We start from the raw sequence: 7,881 nt of genomic DNA, 5'->3' as shown, positions 1-7,881 counted from the left end.
ATAATCCTAGTTATAAGAGCTTAGCCACTTATCTCCATAGAAGAAAGAGAAAGAGTACTTGTATTATTCATAGACAAATTCAAAGTTCACTTACAAAGGTTACAAGAATTAATTCTTGAATCTTCAATAGCATCGGAATGATTAGATCCACATATGTAGTTTGATTCCCAGATTTCTACGTTACAGAAAGTTTCAAAGGTGGAAAAGTAATATAAAACAATCTCCAAGATTCAGAATATCCTTTAATAAAAACCTAACTGGGTATTTATATGCTCCCAGGTTTAGAAGATTTAAAATTTAAATTCAAAAAATGTCACATCCAACCCATCAGTAGTTTGATGGTTCGTCAGGTGGACCGTCGCTGCCTCCCCCAAGATGCCAGGTTCTGTTAAGGACTGACGGTTATGTTGATGATCAGCTAATAGACTGAAGGTCCATCATCTAAACCGTCATTGAGTCTTCCAGAATATTAAATTCTGGTTAAGCATAGCGGCCAATTTGGCGGTCCGTCACCAGTCTGACGATCCGCCACTTGGGCCGTCGTAGAGGTTCTGAAATTCCTTCTTCCTGTTTTAGCCTAACGATTCGGCGGTCCATCGCATGGCTGACGGTCCACCAATTTGCCCGTCAGAACCCTTTCTATGCCAAATTTCCAGGTTTCTTCTGTGCCTAACTTTTTTTCCTGAAAACACTCAAATCTTCTATTAAATACAACTTTAGTTGCTTGAAAACACATAATTTTCCCGAGAAAAATATGTAAAATATTCCGTCAAAAGCCAGAACATCAACACCCTCAAGCAACTCAGCACCAAATTACAGATATGGACAATACAATGACAAGCATTCAACTTACTGAACCAATTTTCATACAACCATTCACTTGTCATCCTAATTATATGACTCAACATATCAGAGTCCATAGCCGGTATTATTTCAAAATCAATACATATACATAAACATGGATACAAGAATCTACAGAGATCAACCATGTTAAGTGTAACTCTGGTTGCCCTCACACTCAAGGAAATCCACCACTCAATATATTTTGTGGATACAAATCAAAACTCTCACACTCATCAAAGAAGTTACAAATATAGTACACATACCCATAGGCTTGCCCTTATCATTCAATGCTCTCTTATAGTTGACTCGCCAAGATCAAGTAGGTCTTTTCTCCAGCTTGTAATGAGGCTTCGGGGCTAGGTGAGGAAGGACTCAACACTAGGATTTAACTCTCTTTGCCCTCAAGTTCTACCTGCCAAGGCCATTTCTGAACTAGCTCACTCACCCTTGTCTCATTTATTTACATTTCACCATAACAAACCCCCTTTATATATATACACACACACACACACAAGCATTAACCACCTTCAACTTATGTTGATGCAATCAGTCAAGGTGCACAGTGTCTTGAGTACACCAAGGTCGAATGCTCTAAACCATGCTCTAAACCAACTTTCCCTTAGACAGCTAACAGCTTGACAATAGCCACCCTCAATTTAGGTATTTTGCTCTAAGTTTAGGTTCACAATACCCACTATTAGGCCAGGGACAGAACTAATTATTAACAACTTAAAGAGAATTAACTAGAGTGATTTATGATGAAGAAAAAATTAACATAGGCTTAAAGAAGGGTTCAAAAGTGGAAAATTCTTTTTGGCAGGGCTAATTATTTTGTCTAAGTGGACTAAAATCACAAGGCATTTTTGGTGGGGTTGATTATTTTGACTAAGTGGGATAAAATCACAAGGCGGCCTACCATCATTTCTTATTTCATCAACTACAACGCAACATCAATTGAACCAGGCAAGTTCTAGGTACTACACTAAGTAAGAACTAATACAAATACTCGTACACACAGGCAACTGAGTCAAACTCATTCTACTGTTCCTAAGATTTACATCACATGCCATGCACATTTTACAAGTTAATGTCAAATGCAGATTCACTAACACATGTCACATATACTAGAAGACAAAAGTAAACAATCATATGAACATAGTCATAGCTTGATACCAACATCATTCATCATCCATATTCATAAAAAGGTGCTAATAAAAATGACACTTTTATTTCATAGACCAACATTAACAACAGAACAAGATTTAAAAAAGGAAAAATGCAAGCCTAAAGGTAATCCTAGAAAAGAAAAGAAAATGCAAACTTAAACATAATCCTAGACATGTTGATTCTCTTAGATAGCACATGAGAGGAAAATAATATTGGCAACACAACCCCCCATGGTAAAAGTACACCACCCCTATATAAAATAAATGCATTGTCCTCAAATCAACAAATAAAAGTACAAAAGAGTGGGTAAACTTGTAGTGCCTCTTATTCATCTGAGGCGTCTGAAAAGTTTGGTAAGGAAACTATGTCCTCACCTGCTATAACATTAACCTCCATAGTGGTGGGGGTACTCAAAAACTCTCCTTCCAAAATTGAAAGTACCACGTCCTGAACTGGGTGAGAAGTTTTCCCCCTAACTGGGGCGGAACTGGTCGATAATCCAACCACTTTATCTTCTACTCTCTTCTTTTTTGTAACTTCATATTTTCTCAACCTTTTCTTGGCTTTCTTCATATCATGATGCTTTTTCTCCTTCGATGTCATAGCTTCTCTCCTTCTCCTTTTTTCAGATTTTTATTTGGCATATTTATCTACCTATTGTTTTCCCTTGTCTTTCACTAGTATTCCTATCAGGTCAATAATTTCCTCGTCTTTATCACTTATTACTAAGGTTGGATCAAAAGTGGGCTACTATGGTTGCCTGCTCTTCAACTCTTCGATGTCAGCTTGTGATTTCTTAAACCCTGCCATGAATACTGCCAAGTTTTGAAAGGATAGTGAATCTAGTCATTTGTTGATTCTCTCCTCCATGTGGTCCATCCTCACCTGAATGTCTTGGAATAGATGGATTGCCTCAGCTACAATTCTATCAACAAAAGACTTGAATTCTATAGCCTAAGTGTCAAGCTCCTTCTTGAATTTCTTTTGCAATTTCACAGACTTGGCGAAGTTTTCCTGCGTCAACCTACATTCTGCAAATTATACCCCACCCATTGGTGGTACAGATTCTAACCCTGCATACATACTTGATAGCACATAATCAGGTGGTATGTAAGTGGTAATCTACAACGGCATACCTGTTGGAATCTCTGAAGTATCTGGGTCTGGTGCTAACTGAGTTTGATAGGCTAGATGTTTGGTGACCCTCATTTCAAACTTCGAGTCATCTTTGGACTTCTCAATGTCCTACCTATGTGCCGCACAGACCTTATTATCCACCGTACAAACTAGAGACACACCTGCTTACCTGCATAATCCCATAATTAAGCAAGGAAATGGTAGAGCGCTGGCCACCTTATGTTCTCTAATAAATAGCTCATCGATAATGATCTAACCAAAATTAATCTTCAGTCCTGAAAGCAAACTAGCAATAAGTACAGCTCGGTGAATATCCAGATTAGCATTACCTCCAGTTGGTATAAGTGTCAATCGAACCACAGCCCACCAAAATTTAGCTCTAAAGCTGAGGGAAAACTTTGCTATGCGCTCACATAGGTTTGTTGCCCAGGAAGGATTACCCTCATCAGTCAACACTCCACCCAACTAGGATCTTTGGGTAGATGCATTACGCAGTCGGTACTCGAGTTCTCGAATAGCAGGTGGGGCTTCATAGTCTGGCCCAAACAGCATCCTATTGATGGTTTGGGCTGATATGTCAATGGTAACCCCTCGGACTGCACTAACTCCCTGTTTGGTAGATCAAAAATCTTTGAGCCCTTTGGAACATTTTTTTCTGCCAATACTAAATAATTAGCAAAGAATTCTCTTACCAGATTTGACTGATATGATCCAGGGGTCTTGCTCATCCATGCCAGTTTATACTCATTAAAACGATGCTCTAACTTAGGATATTTGTGCAACTCCATCATTACAATCTGATACTCTTTACCAAATGGCCTTTTGATTGGCCTACTCGCTGTTGGCACCAACCCATCATAAAATTTTTACCTTGCTCTATCGATTTGCCATCTGACGACCTCTCTGATTTGAGGATCCTTACGTCTGATCAAGTTAGCATCCTCAGTCTCAGTCTTCAAATTAGTTGTTTCAATTTGTACCTCTACACTGGTAGCCGCAGTTTTGTCCTCAACTAGGCTGGAGTGAGCTATGACTACCCTTGCCTCATTGGGGCTCGAGCTAGTACTGCTGGTGCTGGTGTCACTCTTCTCTTCAGACTAAGAGAGTGTAGAAAGTGTTTGGTCCCTTTGATGAGTGTTGAAGGCTAGTGCCTTCTCACTTCTAGAAGGCTCACCTTGACCTCTTACCCAACCACCACCTCTATTCAATGGGATTTTTTGTTCCATTGTGCCTTAAAAAATAAGGAATCAGTAACAAAACAAAAATCTACAAAAACTGTAACAAAAATTGGCTTGACGGGCTATCAATGATGCGATGGTCCATTGGTTAGGCCGTCAGGCCTTATCCACTGAGCTTTGACATTCGGGCCTTGTGAAGGTCTAACTGGAAGTTCATCAAGTTACTGATGGTCCGCCAAGTTGTCCTTCATAGCTTATCTAGTGAGCAACTTTCTTTGGGTATTTGCGACGGTCAACCTAATGGTACGTCGCAGATTTGGTGGCCGCCAAGGTGATCATCAGACTCTATTTTCAATTTCAGAATTCCTTTTTGGCATTTTTTTGAATAGTTGGTATACCTTGTTTGATTTTCAGCATAGCAACGACAATAATTTTATGTTTATGCACATATTTTTCTACTCTAAACACGTGGGTTACTCAGACTTCACCCAAACAATGTATACCAAAGTTCAGAACTTAGAATATCAATAATTTAAACCACAGAAGAAAACAAAATGAAATTTTATATACTACAACTGTTTTAATTATGTTTTGCACTTTGGAGAAGCAAGAAAGGGGGTTAAAATTGCACCTTGATGATGCAAAAGTTTCACTCTAGTTGATTGCACTTCAGAAAGGAAAACTACTTATTACTTTAGCCTATGATTTCTTCATTTGTTGTGATGAAGAGAAAAGAGAGGAAATGACTAATTTAAAAAGGGGAGAAAAAAGAAGATAGAGTCCTAAAGAGAGTAACTGCCTTCAAATACTTGGAATCCAGATGAAGTTGGACAGTTTTAGAATTTAAAGAGGTTACAACATATGTAACCACCTTATTTTATCTCTTAAAAAGCATTTGGGTCAAGTACGGGTCATTTATATAAGCATCATCTTTAATTCGACCCGACCCAGGATTAGGGTTACAGCGACGGTTGACTTGACGGTCCGTCAAGTATTCGATGGTTCGCCAGGTTGGTCGTCGAAGCTTACTAGAAACTTAAAAACTTTGTTTTATTGTGATGGTCACTATGATGATCCGTCAATGATGCGACAGTCCGTCAGGTCTTTCCAGAAACTCAATATTTCATGTTCAGTTTGACGGTACCTCTGACGGCCCGTTGGCACTTTAACGGTCCATCGATTATCTCGTGGACCACCCATCAACTATAAAAAATAATTTTCTTTCAACAATTTTAGTCCTGCACACTCCACAAACACATCAGATTACACAAAAACAACAAATAAACTTTGATTACTATTACAACAACACTTGGTAGTTTGCCTCCCACTAGCGCCTAATTTAGTGTTGTGGCACGAGCAGTAATCTCGGTTACTCAGACATCATCGAGATAGATAGTAGCTATGCATTTTATCGAGTCCATTGGACCAATATACAGCTTCAGTCATTTCCCATTTACTTTAAAGACACTTTCATCTTCGTTTATAAGTTCAACTAATCCAGATGAGTAGGCTTGATTAACTTGAAATGGGCCAAACCATTTTGATTTTAACTTACCTAGGAACAACTTTATTCTGGATTTGAAGAGAAGAACCCAATCACCAATCTGAAAGTCACGCTTTGCAATCTTTCGATCATAATACTTCTTTATTTTCTCCTCGTAAATATTAGCTCTTTCATACGCATCGAGATGGAACTCATCCATCTCATTCAGCTGTCCCAATCTTAACTGAGCTGCCTTATTCCAGTTCAAATTCAGCCTTCGAAGTTCCCTCAGCACCTTATGCTCTAATTCAATTGGTAAATAACATGCCTTGCCATAAACCAACTGGTATAGTGACATGCCGATTGGTGTCTTGAAAGATGTTCTGTATCCCATAAGGCATTATCAAGCTTCCTAGACCAGTCTTGCCTGCTAGCATTCACTATTTTTGCAAGTATGGCTTTGATCTCTCTATACAAAATCTCCACTTGCCCTCTAGTTTATAGGTGGTAGGCAGTCGCTACTTTGTGTTGCTTAACACCATTCTTTGCAAAGGCATCTCGAAACACACGGTTACAAAAGTGAGATCCACTATCACTTATAATGGTGAGTGGCACCCCAAATCAAGAGAAAATGTTCCCCTTTAAGGAATACAACTACTCTCTTCCCTTTGTTGTCAGCCAAAGCAACGGCTTCAACCAATTTTGATACACAATCAATAGCAACTAGAATGTATTTCATCCTATATAAGATCACGAAGGGCCATATGAAGTCGATGCCCCAGACGTTGAATAATTCTACCTCCATCATCTTTGTCAACGGCATCTCATAGCGCTTAGAGATTGACCCCTGCCTCTTACATTGGTCATATCCCCTCATAAACTCATAAGCATCTTTGAACAAAGTCAATTAATATTAGCCATTTTGTAGCACCTTTATAGTAGTACGGTAACCGGCATGGCGACCTCCAACCAGGAAAGCATGACATGCTTCTAATATACTCAACATATCTACTTCTAGAACACATCTCCTTATGATATTGTCAGTACATCGTCGAAACAGATATGGCTCATCCCAAAAATAATATGTCACATCATGAAGAAATTTTTTTCTTTGATGAAAATAAAGATTTTCTGGAATCACCTCACTCACCGCATATTTTGCAAAATCAACGTACCAAGGTATTTTCTTCATAACAGCAGCCAAAATTTCCTCATCTGTAAATGCATCATTAATTTCAATTTCATCCTAACTACTTGCTCACCTTCTAGCCTGGACATATTATCTGCAACTTACTTTTCTCAACCTTTCCTATCTTTGACTTCAAAGTCAAATTCTTGAAGTAGCAGCACCCATCTAATTAACCTTGGTTTTGTATCCTTTTTTTCCATTAAATATCTCAAGGCTGAGTAGTCAGTGTAGACCACCACCTTGGTTCCAGAAAATAGGGCCGAAACTTCTCAAAAGCATAGACTACTGTAAGAAGTTCTTGTTCTGTGATGGTGTAGTTATTTTAAGCTCTATTTAGTGCTTGGCTGGTATAATGGATTGGATGAAACAACTTGTCCTTTTTTTGACCCAGCACGGCTCCAAGGGCAACACCACTTACATCGCACATGATCTCAAATAGTTTTGACCAATCCGGTGCAACAATGATAGGAGCATCAACCAGATTTCCTTTAAGGCATTCAAATACCTTCAGGTAATCATCATTAAAGATGTACTTAGCTTCTTTCTCTGAGAGTTTGCATAGTGGGTTTGCAATCTTTGTGAAGTCCTTTATAAACCTCCGATAAAAGCCAACATGACCAAGGAAACTATGCACTCCCTTCACTGAGATTGGAGGTGGTAGCTTCTCAATAACCTCAACCTTAGCTTAATCGACCTCTATCCCCTTTGCTGAAATTTAATGTTCGAGAACAATGCCCTCTTTTACCATGAAGTGGCATTTCTCCCAATTAAACATAAGGTTAAACTCCTCACACCACTGCAAGGCTCTACTAAGATTCACCAAACATGGCTCAAATGAATCTCCTACCATAGAAAAATCATCCATAAACACCTCCAAGGTATCT

Source organism: Capsicum annuum, unplaced genomic scaffold, assembly GCF_002878395.1.
Source record: "Capsicum annuum cultivar UCD-10X-F1 unplaced genomic scaffold, UCD10Xv1.1 ctg1489, whole genome shotgun sequence".
In the NCBI taxonomy this organism is placed as follows: Eukaryota; Viridiplantae; Streptophyta; class Magnoliopsida; order Solanales; family Solanaceae; genus Capsicum; species Capsicum annuum.
The sequence above is the reverse complement of the archived record's forward strand: the minus strand, read 5'-3'. Positions refer to the sequence as shown.